The sequence below is a fragment of the Rhipicephalus microplus genome, chromosome X (genome assembly GCF_043290135.1).
Source record: "Rhipicephalus microplus isolate Deutch F79 chromosome X, USDA_Rmic, whole genome shotgun sequence".
In the NCBI taxonomy this organism is placed as follows: Eukaryota; Metazoa; Arthropoda; class Arachnida; order Ixodida; family Ixodidae; genus Rhipicephalus; species Rhipicephalus microplus.
In genome coordinates, this window is record NC_134710.1 from 202743701 (window position 1) to 202753827 (window position 10127).

Sequence of the window (10127 nt, forward strand, 5' to 3'; positions counted from 1 at the left end):
TATAAACTGAATACAAGACAAATTATTATTATTCTCCGTTGCACTGTGAATAACATTATACTGCACCCTTTCAGACGTGCTGTGCAGGGACGCCCATACCATAGTTTTCAATGCACCTGATCGCGACGAAGGGACAAATAGCCAACCTGCCCGAAACTACCGAAGAACTCAGCGGCGGTGATCTTTGTTCCGTCGCCCCCAAACTTTGACAAAGAGGCATACGGACGCTTTAGCTTCCCCGTTGTAGGCCTCCCAGAACAGCGGACACACTTTCGCGAAGATGGGGAACCGCCTTTGTCGTTTGAGTCGCGTACGCGCCACCTCGCTTTGCTCCTCCGTCTACTCTGCACTGAAAGCAAGGACAACGTCGATTTTTGAAAGTTTTATTTTCCTCATCGTCATAACATCATACATTGAGATATTTGTGGATTTGCTTACATTTAGCGAAACCTAGCGCTCGAGAAGAGGGCTTTTGCACTTAGTTTAACAGAGAAGGCTGACTAAAAGTCTCAGTTTAAACCTTTTGTTTTTGCAGAATACATGCTGGTATGTGCATTATAGTGTAGAGTAGGTTTTCGTTTCTCTAGTTGTGTTATGTTATACGCCAATGTTGATTATCACAGAGGAGTAGGCTGAATGTAAAAGCCTCTGTTTAAACCTTCATTTTTTTGCAGTATGCTTGTTCGTATGCACATCGGTTGATTGATATGTAAGGTTTGACGTCCCATAACCACGATATGATTATGAGAGACGCCGTAGAGGAGGGCTCCGAAAATTTTGACTACCTAGAGTTCTTAAACGTGCGACCAAATCGGAGGACTGGGCCTACAGCTTTCCCACCTCCATCGGAAATGCAGCCGCCGCAGCCGGGATTCTATCCCGCGACCTGCGGGTCAGCAGCCGAGTACCTTAGCCACTAAAAAACCGCGGCGGGGCTGTGCGCATCGGCGTAAAGTAGGTTTTTGTTTATCTGTTTGTTTTATACATAAGTTGACTTTATAGTGAAGAAGCAGGCAGAATATAGAAACTGAGTCGAACAGAGATGAAGGCTGACTAAAAGCCTCTGTATGATTCCTCTGTAATTTGCAGTATATTTGTTATAATCGCATCAGTGTAGTGAAGGTTTTTGCTTCTTTCTTTGTTGTATGCTATACGCGCAAGTGTAATTTTCAGATTTACTGATGCAGTGAGACGCGTTTTTGAATAATGCCTTTCTTTCGTTTTTGTGTCGCCCGTAACACCTACGTGCCTTAAAGGCAGCGAATCTTCCTGGGAAATGATACAAAACGTTAGGCTGCTGATTTGTTTTGCACGTAGCAGGTCTGAGTTTTTATGGCTTTGCTAGCTGGTCCATAATTATAACGAGTGAGAGCAAAATTTATGAATTTGGGGGATTTTTTATCAGAAAATGTTGCCTGGTATATCTCGAGGTCAGTTGAGAGCTCCCTACTTTTTATGCCTCGGGTCATGCGTGGTTCGTTTCTGGCGTGTGCTAGCCTTGGCTCAAGTCCAGAGATGAGTGCAGCCTACGTGAACGTCTACAAGTGAATAGATTCACGGTCTTTGTGGTGTGATTTGGCACTGCAACTCCTTCGAGACCTCCTATGATGGTGGACGAGCTGTTATGATCGGACTCCCTATATTGGTGCCATTCGAGTGCCTGAGGCATTGCGGCTGAATTCACCCTGATTTTTTTTGGGTGATCACTCCCAGAGAGGCGCCAAGAGCAGCGACAACACGAAAGTCGTTATTCCTATTATCTAGGGCTGTCGGCACCTTTCGTAAAACCTTTTGGACACGCCTGACCGACTGACGAAATTGGAAGAGCTGTTGGCCGTCGAGGCGCCTTGCTTTGAACATCAAGGTGCCCCGGACAATGAGCCAAGCGTCTGAGACCCGTGTTCGTGTGCATTTCTAAAGTTCTTCATGGTGCCTTCATGCCGCCGTTTCCGAAAACCGTGGTCGGCCCGACGCCGCATACTCATCACTGCAACGGACTACAGAGTTAATTTGCACGTAGGACTCAACGTGTCTTCGTGCTGTGCTGTGTCGTTCGCGTTGTGCCGTGTTTTCTCCCTCGCGATGGGATGAGCTGGACTTGCCTCTTCCCTGTTTTCTGGCGGTGGTTTTTCACCTTTCCCTTTTGGGGGTGGAGGTGAAGATGACAATTTCATTGTACTGTCCTGGCCTTCATTGTTTCACCCTGGCGGGAATCCTGCGAAAGTCAGGGCATAAAACGCGAGCGTCGGTACTCTCGAGACAAGCTCCCATCAAGCTTCCTTCAAAAGCTTTCATGAAGCTATCGCCAGCATGTAGTAACACGCACCTGTAAATAATGTCGATAAAAGTTCCCGGTAACAGCTCTGGGCTCCTCTCCTTGAATTTTCCCCGAGAATCTTGCTGGCTCCGGTCCAATGGTCAGACACCCGACTAAACCACTATCGTACCTCCAACTTCCACGGCACACTCTGTAATGATACTCGTCAGATTATCATTTGTTGCGTCAACTCTAAAGTCGGTTTCCCCGATAAGAGCCGAGTATATGTTCTGGAGCAAGACCCTGAATTCCTGTACTTTCCCTCTCAGTGCTAGCTCATTGACTGGCTTCTTGCGTATCAGTGTCTGTCGTTCCTTCAAGTCTAGGCAAATTTGAGACGTTGCCATTCTATGGTCACTGCCTCGTACTTTGCCAAGCACTTCATTCTGCATGACGCCTAGTTGTGCACTCAGTATAATGCCTGCTTCATTCTTACTTTCACCATTAGGGCTCCTTCGTGTTCACTTACGGCTCACTAGTTTTGTGTGCACTTTTTTACGCGCCTACGCCCAGTCAAACGACGTATTAGTTGAAAACTTGCATAGCGACGTGGAATTGGCACCGAGTAAGGTAAATCACAGTATGCTATACTGACGGGCAACATCAATGCCAAGGTAGGGAAGAAGCAGGCTGGGAACCAGGCAGCAGGGGACTATGGCATCGGTACTAGAAATGCCAGACGCCAAGTTATTAGTATAATTCACAGAATGGAATGTAATTTACGGAGGATCTTGAAAACTTTCTACCGAAAATGAGTGAACCTTAAGTGGGCACGGAGAAGCCTCCCCCCCCGCACACACACACACATACACACACACACACACACACACACACACACACACACACACACACACACACACACACACACACACACACACACACACACACACACACACATATATATATATATATATATATATATATATATATATATATATATATATATATATATATATATATATATATATATATATATATATATATATATATATATATATATATATCGAACTTGTTTTCTACTATAACTGCGCACTGCGCTGACTTCTGACTTCGTTCGCGACCACGAAACCAGACTGCCTAATTATCTGTGCTCCGTAGGGAACTAGCGCTGGAGTTTCCACGACCACCTTAACGGTCAAAGCGCGAGAGTGGCGGCTGGTAGAGGCGGTGCGTGTGCGCATCGCCGTAACAAAACCAAAGGGCACTGGCGGTACTGCTGGGTATTCAAGTGCAACTACATATAAATAAAGGGGGGACGTATAGAGTAAAGGGAGGACGTAGAAAGAGAAGGTAGCGTTGTATCCAAGCGGAAAAACAAGCAAATTCTGCTCTCGCTCTCCTGTCTTGTGCTGTTGGGCTCGTTCCTAAACCGAATGACACGTGTCTACCATATTTATTTTGTAGTGAAGATGGCTACAAGTAAAAAACAGGGCCAAACAGTCGAGTTTAAACGGTGTTTTTGCGGAAATAGAACGAGCGCACTATGCAACATGCGGCATATGTAAACTTTTTTTTTTTAATCTGACCGCTGAGCGTTGAGTCGTGCACTTCAGGACGAACAAAAGTTCCATGCGTCCATCCATCAGACAACCAGCACCAAACTCCATCTGATGTCCCGCGTGAAATGAATGATATGATACGAAGGTAGTATTTTTTTGTAAAGAGTTGCACGTAAAAGAAAGCTGCCTTGTCCACAAAATTTGTGCGGGGCCACGTTCACCAATGTTACTGAACTGTTATAAAAAACACCCGCGGTGAACACTCGGTGCCAAGATGCCTCTGTTTAACTTAATTTGTGCAAAAGACAGGGTTCTTGTTACGTACAAAGCAGCGGACCCACTCAAAGTTTAAATTTCTGGAGTTACGCGATGCGTTAAGCGTTTGTCTCACAGGCTGCCGTGGCTAAGTAACATCGAAATATATGCCTTGCTAGAAAAGCATAAAATATATTCTGTTTTCACTCATCGTTTAGTTCGCCTAACACACAGTTTCAGTTTTTCCGCTTGCCTGTATCGGCTTAAAATGAATGTGTCTGTTCAACATCGTCCATTGCTAGGCTTTCATGTACCAAACAAGATATCATTTGGAGGTACGCTGTAGTGTGCGTATCAAGATTGTGACTTCCTGGGGTTTTCTAATTGTACATCTTGGTTCATGGGTGTTCTTTCTATATTTCAACCTCATCAATGTGTGGCCACCGTGGTCGCTAATCTATCTCGTGCCCTCAAGAAAAGCAGTTCGATACCACACGTGCTATGCTACCACAGTGGTTTGCCTGATCAACGTCCCCCGGCATAGGGCGTACAAACGATGCCAAAAAAATATTGACGCAGCTACCATTTACTTGGCTTTTGCTTTTGTTTTTTTTTTTTCGTTTTACTGCATATGTTGGCAGTGTGGTACCGTCGTAGCACAGACCTATCAATGGGGGTATGTCAGCCAGCACAAACATCAGTAGGAAACCCAGCACGCAACCAGAAAATGAGGACGAGGCATTCGTCAACACGGCACAGCACCGTCCCTTCGATACCATATGACGCCGTCCACTTTGCAGGGCTTCTCTCCGTTTCTTAGTGCTTTTTATGTGAGGGTAGCCTTTGGACAAATTCATTTTTTTAAAACACAGTGCAATTGTACTGGAGCAATTGCTTTTCGAGCTGTTCGTTCGAAAATGAAGCACGGCAGTGGCGCACGCGCGTGCTCTTCGAGTGGTACACTGCGGCTGGTCATCTTGGCGCGAGCAGCTGAGTTGTGTCACGACTCTCCACCAGGTGCTCTTTTTCGGCACGCCCCATATCCAGCGCTGGTCCCCCATGATCTGACTTTCAAAAGCTTGAAAAGAAAAAGGAACGGGGATAGACAGTCCCTTGTGAAATAGCTGCAAGACAGGATGGCCAACAGTTGTTGGTGGTGGTTGAGAGCCATTGCCAAGCTCTTGAAAAAATTTACGGGCCAGTGCCAGAGGGGCCTCTGATTCCCATGATGCAGCTTGGAGGAAGCCCGAGCCCCTCAGCCACCCACTCCGTACTCTTCACCTATGATATGAATAACGGAATATAACAGTCAGTCTCATATTTCCAGGTTGAAATTAATTCAAGCTTGATTTGTTCTTTTTCAGGAAAGGCAGCACCTGCAGACATATCGTATAACCCCTCTAATGTTACTTATTCCTACCGTGTTGCTGGCGTCTCTTGTGGTTACTGTCCTCACGGTCATCAGCGGATTTCAAGAGGTGGGTTCCTTTTGGCCGAATTTAATTCTGTGTGAAGTCATACACACAAAGAGGACATATATATATATATATATATATATATATATATATATATATATATATATATAGATTGATGGATAGATTAATTGATCAATTGATCGATCACCAGGTCCTCTTAAAAATGTCATCTCTATTCATGTACACTTTTAAACAAACATGTAATTGTAGCTTGTGAATTCTAATGGGAGTACCAGGGCACTCACATGAAGTAACGAGTGATTATTTATTAGTGTAAAAAGACGATGTCGTTTGCACTTCGGTGTCTCTCAGAGCCTGGCCAGCTGTGGGCGGAAAATCCCACAAACCAATGAACCGAGCTGTTTCACATTTTCAATTTGAGTTTATGAATTTGCCATGAATTGTAATTGCCATGAAATACCCAATGACTCAGATAAACGTAATGGTGATGTTTTTTCCTGAATAGTTTACTAACATGCTTTTACTACTACTCTGTAGATCCAATTAGGACTGAAGTAAAGGGGAAAATAGAAGCTTGAAGAGATGACACTGTTTGGACAGCATGTGTGAAATAAAGACAGTGAGCGAGAAAAGAAACACAGTATGGGGCTATACAGGTGGCTCGCTGGGTGAAATCAGGAGAGTAAGAGAAAAATTTAATAAAAAAGAAAGAAAACAAGCGAAGGTCGGTGTGGATGTAGAGGTACTACACGGGGTCGGATGGCTTTGTGCAAAATCATATTCATATATGAACTGAAGGTGAAGGATTTTGCGTTATTATGTCTATGAAGATAATACGTCACATGTGAGAAGCAAGTGAACGTGATATTTATGGGATCAGAACGGTAAACTATATATGCTTACACTAAAAGCCTTAATATTACTGGTTATTGTTATGTAACTACTATATCGAAATGTTTCAAGAGCACCCTTTGGAATGCTTATAACTTTTGACTCGAGTGAACAAGATTGTGAACTTGTGAAGATTATAAGAATATATACGTGGTTATAACATAAGAAAAGTAGAAAAAAGTGCCGACCCATAACTGTCTCTGCTTACAAGGACACCTCAACATGTCAGCATAAGAATGGGGTATGGGGAATGAAAGATGGCAGAGACTGCTGCGCCGCGCGGCACACGCCCCCCCCCCCCCCCCCCCCACACACACAGGAACGGCTGCTGCACCGCACGGAAGTGACGCCATGTACTTTTCCGGTTGGGCGCTTTGTTTGAATAGTCGGATTATCCAGTGATACGTCTAGACGGAACGATAGAAGCCCTTAAAGTTACGTCCAAACGTAAAAGTAAACAAAAAATTTAGTTGGGTCTAGCGTGACAACAATACAAAACCGGCTTGTTAGCCATTCCAAACCGATCGGCAGTTGCGGCGTAGCTGGTTAGTGCTGCACATCAAAAACTGGTGAAGTCGGTGGTTAGAGCCCCATTGCCGTCTTTGTTACTTTCTCTTTTTTGTTTGCGCATGTATTGTTTTAACACTTGGGCCTCCTCATCAGCATCCCGTCAGCCTGACTTTCTGCTGGTGGTGGTCCTGTCCACAGGCCCTTAAATGCTGGATGTTTGATGACTGTCGCAGAATGGACTATATTTATTATGATAAAGTGTTTTGCGAATTAGTGCTCCTAATCGGCGAGACGCAAAACGACACTAAAAACTGAAATGCAGCTGGCTGCATCAGTTTTTCCGGCACAGGTGTGAGGAATATTGATTTTCACGGTTTATCAAAGTTTTATTGACAGGAAGACGCACTGCAACGTAATCTCGGGAAACTTTTTTTATGTCGCTAAGGTACCATCACCTGGTAAGGTAACCGGCAGGACGCTTCGAAATACAGATGTGCCACCACAATGGTCAAGGCGATCAGCACTTGATAAACGATGTCCAAGGGCAAGTGCCGACAGCGTTAGCCCATGTAACTACAAAACAGCTTGTCTGCCTTGTTGAATAACACGCGCGGCCTGTGACAGCACGGGGACATTTACGTATCAACGGATGAGAACGGCAGTACGTGTTCGCACTTATCGAAACAGCCGGCAATGCAGTAGCTTTGGCCCTCGGAGATCACAGGCTTCGTAAGAACCCTAGACTAAAAGTTGTTTCCATCCATCGTAAGAACACTTCGCAGACGCGCTGGGGTTTCATGCATGTGCGTCCGGTCAGTCACACGTGAACTGTGCAAAAGCATTTATTTTATCGTCGACCTTGCCCTTTGCGACAAGTAAAACTCGGCAGCAAGAATTTTTTCACCTTTGGCAACACCACGCTTGGCATTACAATCTAGAAAATGCAGTACGTCAAACAATAATAATCCGCCCTTCATACTGAGAAACTTTATGGCGCACACACTCAGATGAAGCTGCGGCGTGGTGGACGGCCGTGCTAGCTCCAACAACGAGGTTCGACTGGGCATCCAGCCATCACATGAAGCAGTGACGACACAGGGCTTCCGGCCTCCTTAGGGGCGGCCTAGGCCATGTCTAGGATTTTGTCGGAGTTTTCACCAGCTACACACATCACAGGAAGCTACTATCTCCCAGTGTTTACATTTCGCCGCCACAGTACCCATGGTGCCCCCTGCATTTAATATACTTGTTATATTTGTTCAATTAACAAATATAGGCTGAATAACTAGTTAAACACCTGCGTAATAAAATTTTTGTAGGTTTAACGCATTAAACATTAATAATTTACACATTTAAATAGCTTTAAGTGATAATTTCAAAAGGAATGTCACTTCCGTGCGGCGCCCGAGCCACTTCTGTGTAAGTCTGGCTGCTGCACCACGTGGCGCAGGAGACGCGGCCATTAAAGATATAGGAAGGGTAAGATTGCAGAAGAGAAAAAAAAGAGAGGTGAGGGTCATTCGATCTGCTTCCCACAATGGACTCACAAGCCTCCACGTGCCATGCGCAGCTGACTAGGAAAGCCCCCAAGAAGGCTGGAGAGGTATCGTCATCGAGAGGAGGACAATGGGTTGGATTGGCGCGCCGTGGTACAGTGCACTAGAATATGGGGTAGTGTGTTCAGGGAGGAGCCGAGGCTGACACAGTTGGTATCGACAGCCGTGAGAGGGCGCCACCTTAGCATGGCGCTTTGCTTTTAGGGGCGAAGCTTATCCGTAGCTAAGTACCGGCAAGATACAGCTGTTATATACGTTCCTCTTGAGGGATAGTGGAAATCTACCTGTCATAATTTGAGAGTGCTTGCCAAATGTGCTCCACCCCATTCTTATTCTTCTAGTTACTTCAATATCGTGGTTGGGCTCCGCGGTTATTACCTGCCCTAAGTAGACATTCTTTTACAACTTGAAGTGTACAATTACCTATCTCGAAGCACAGCTCTTTTCCGAGGTTGTTGTACATTACTTTCGTTTTCTGCAGATTCATTTTAAGACCCACCTTTCTGCTCCCCTTGTCTAACTCAGTAATCATGAGTTGCAATTCGTCCCCTGAGTTACTCAGCAATGCAATGTCATCGGCGAAGCGCAGGTTACTAAGGTACTCTCCATTAACTCTTATCCCTAACTGTTCCCATACTAGGCTTATGAAAACCTCCTGTAAGCACGCGGTATATAGCATTGGGGAGATTGTGTCCCCCTGCCTTACACCCTTCTTTATTTGTATTCTGTTGCTTTCTTTATGAAGCACTATGGTAGCAGTTGTAGCACCTGTATATTTTTTCCAGGATGTTTATATATACTATTATATATATTATATGTATTATATATATTATAATATATATTTATATATTAGCAATAGCAGGGGTTTAACGTCCAAATACAACCATGTTATTAGGAGAGACGCCGTAGGGAGTGCTCTGGAAATTCGACCACCTGAGGTGCTTTAACGTCCACCTAAATCTAGGTACACGCACGTCAGTATTCGCGCCTCCGCCGAAAATGCAGCCGCCGCGGCCGGCATTCAATCCCGTGATATGCGCTTGCATACGTCGCGCTTATAGTGTTGTGTTTAATTGCTGACACGTCCGCGAAAATCTTTCCAAGGCGTTTGTTCGTACTGCATTGAAAACAAAATGAAATGTCAAAGCTGCAACACACGGTCCAAATGCGGGTATTAACAAACGACGGAGAAGCAGTCATCCATGCGGAAACTGCCTGCAGTTTTTAAAGCTTGGTTGGTGAACGAATAAAAAATTAGGAGGATTGAGGTATCGAAGGAGCATCTATAAACCCGAAAGTTTCTTGTTATAATACTGCTATATCGAGTCGTAGTCTGCACACTGCGACAGCTTCGACTTCCTTCGTTACGCGTGCGGCACCGTTCTTGTCGATAGTTGCAACATGCAATTTTTATTATGTTGCTAAGGTGAGAAAACTGCCATTTTATTGAGAGGCACGTCGTAGCTGAAGACTTGGGAATTATTTTGACAATCTTGGGTCTTTAAACGATTACGCGCCCGCCGAAATACTGCTGCTGTGACCAGGTTATTGCACTGTACAGTAAAAAAAAAAAACATCATTTGGCACCACTATCAGACTGTAAGAAGAAACCCTTTATTTACGAGCGCACATACTGCAGTGAGCAGTAACACCGATTGAATTT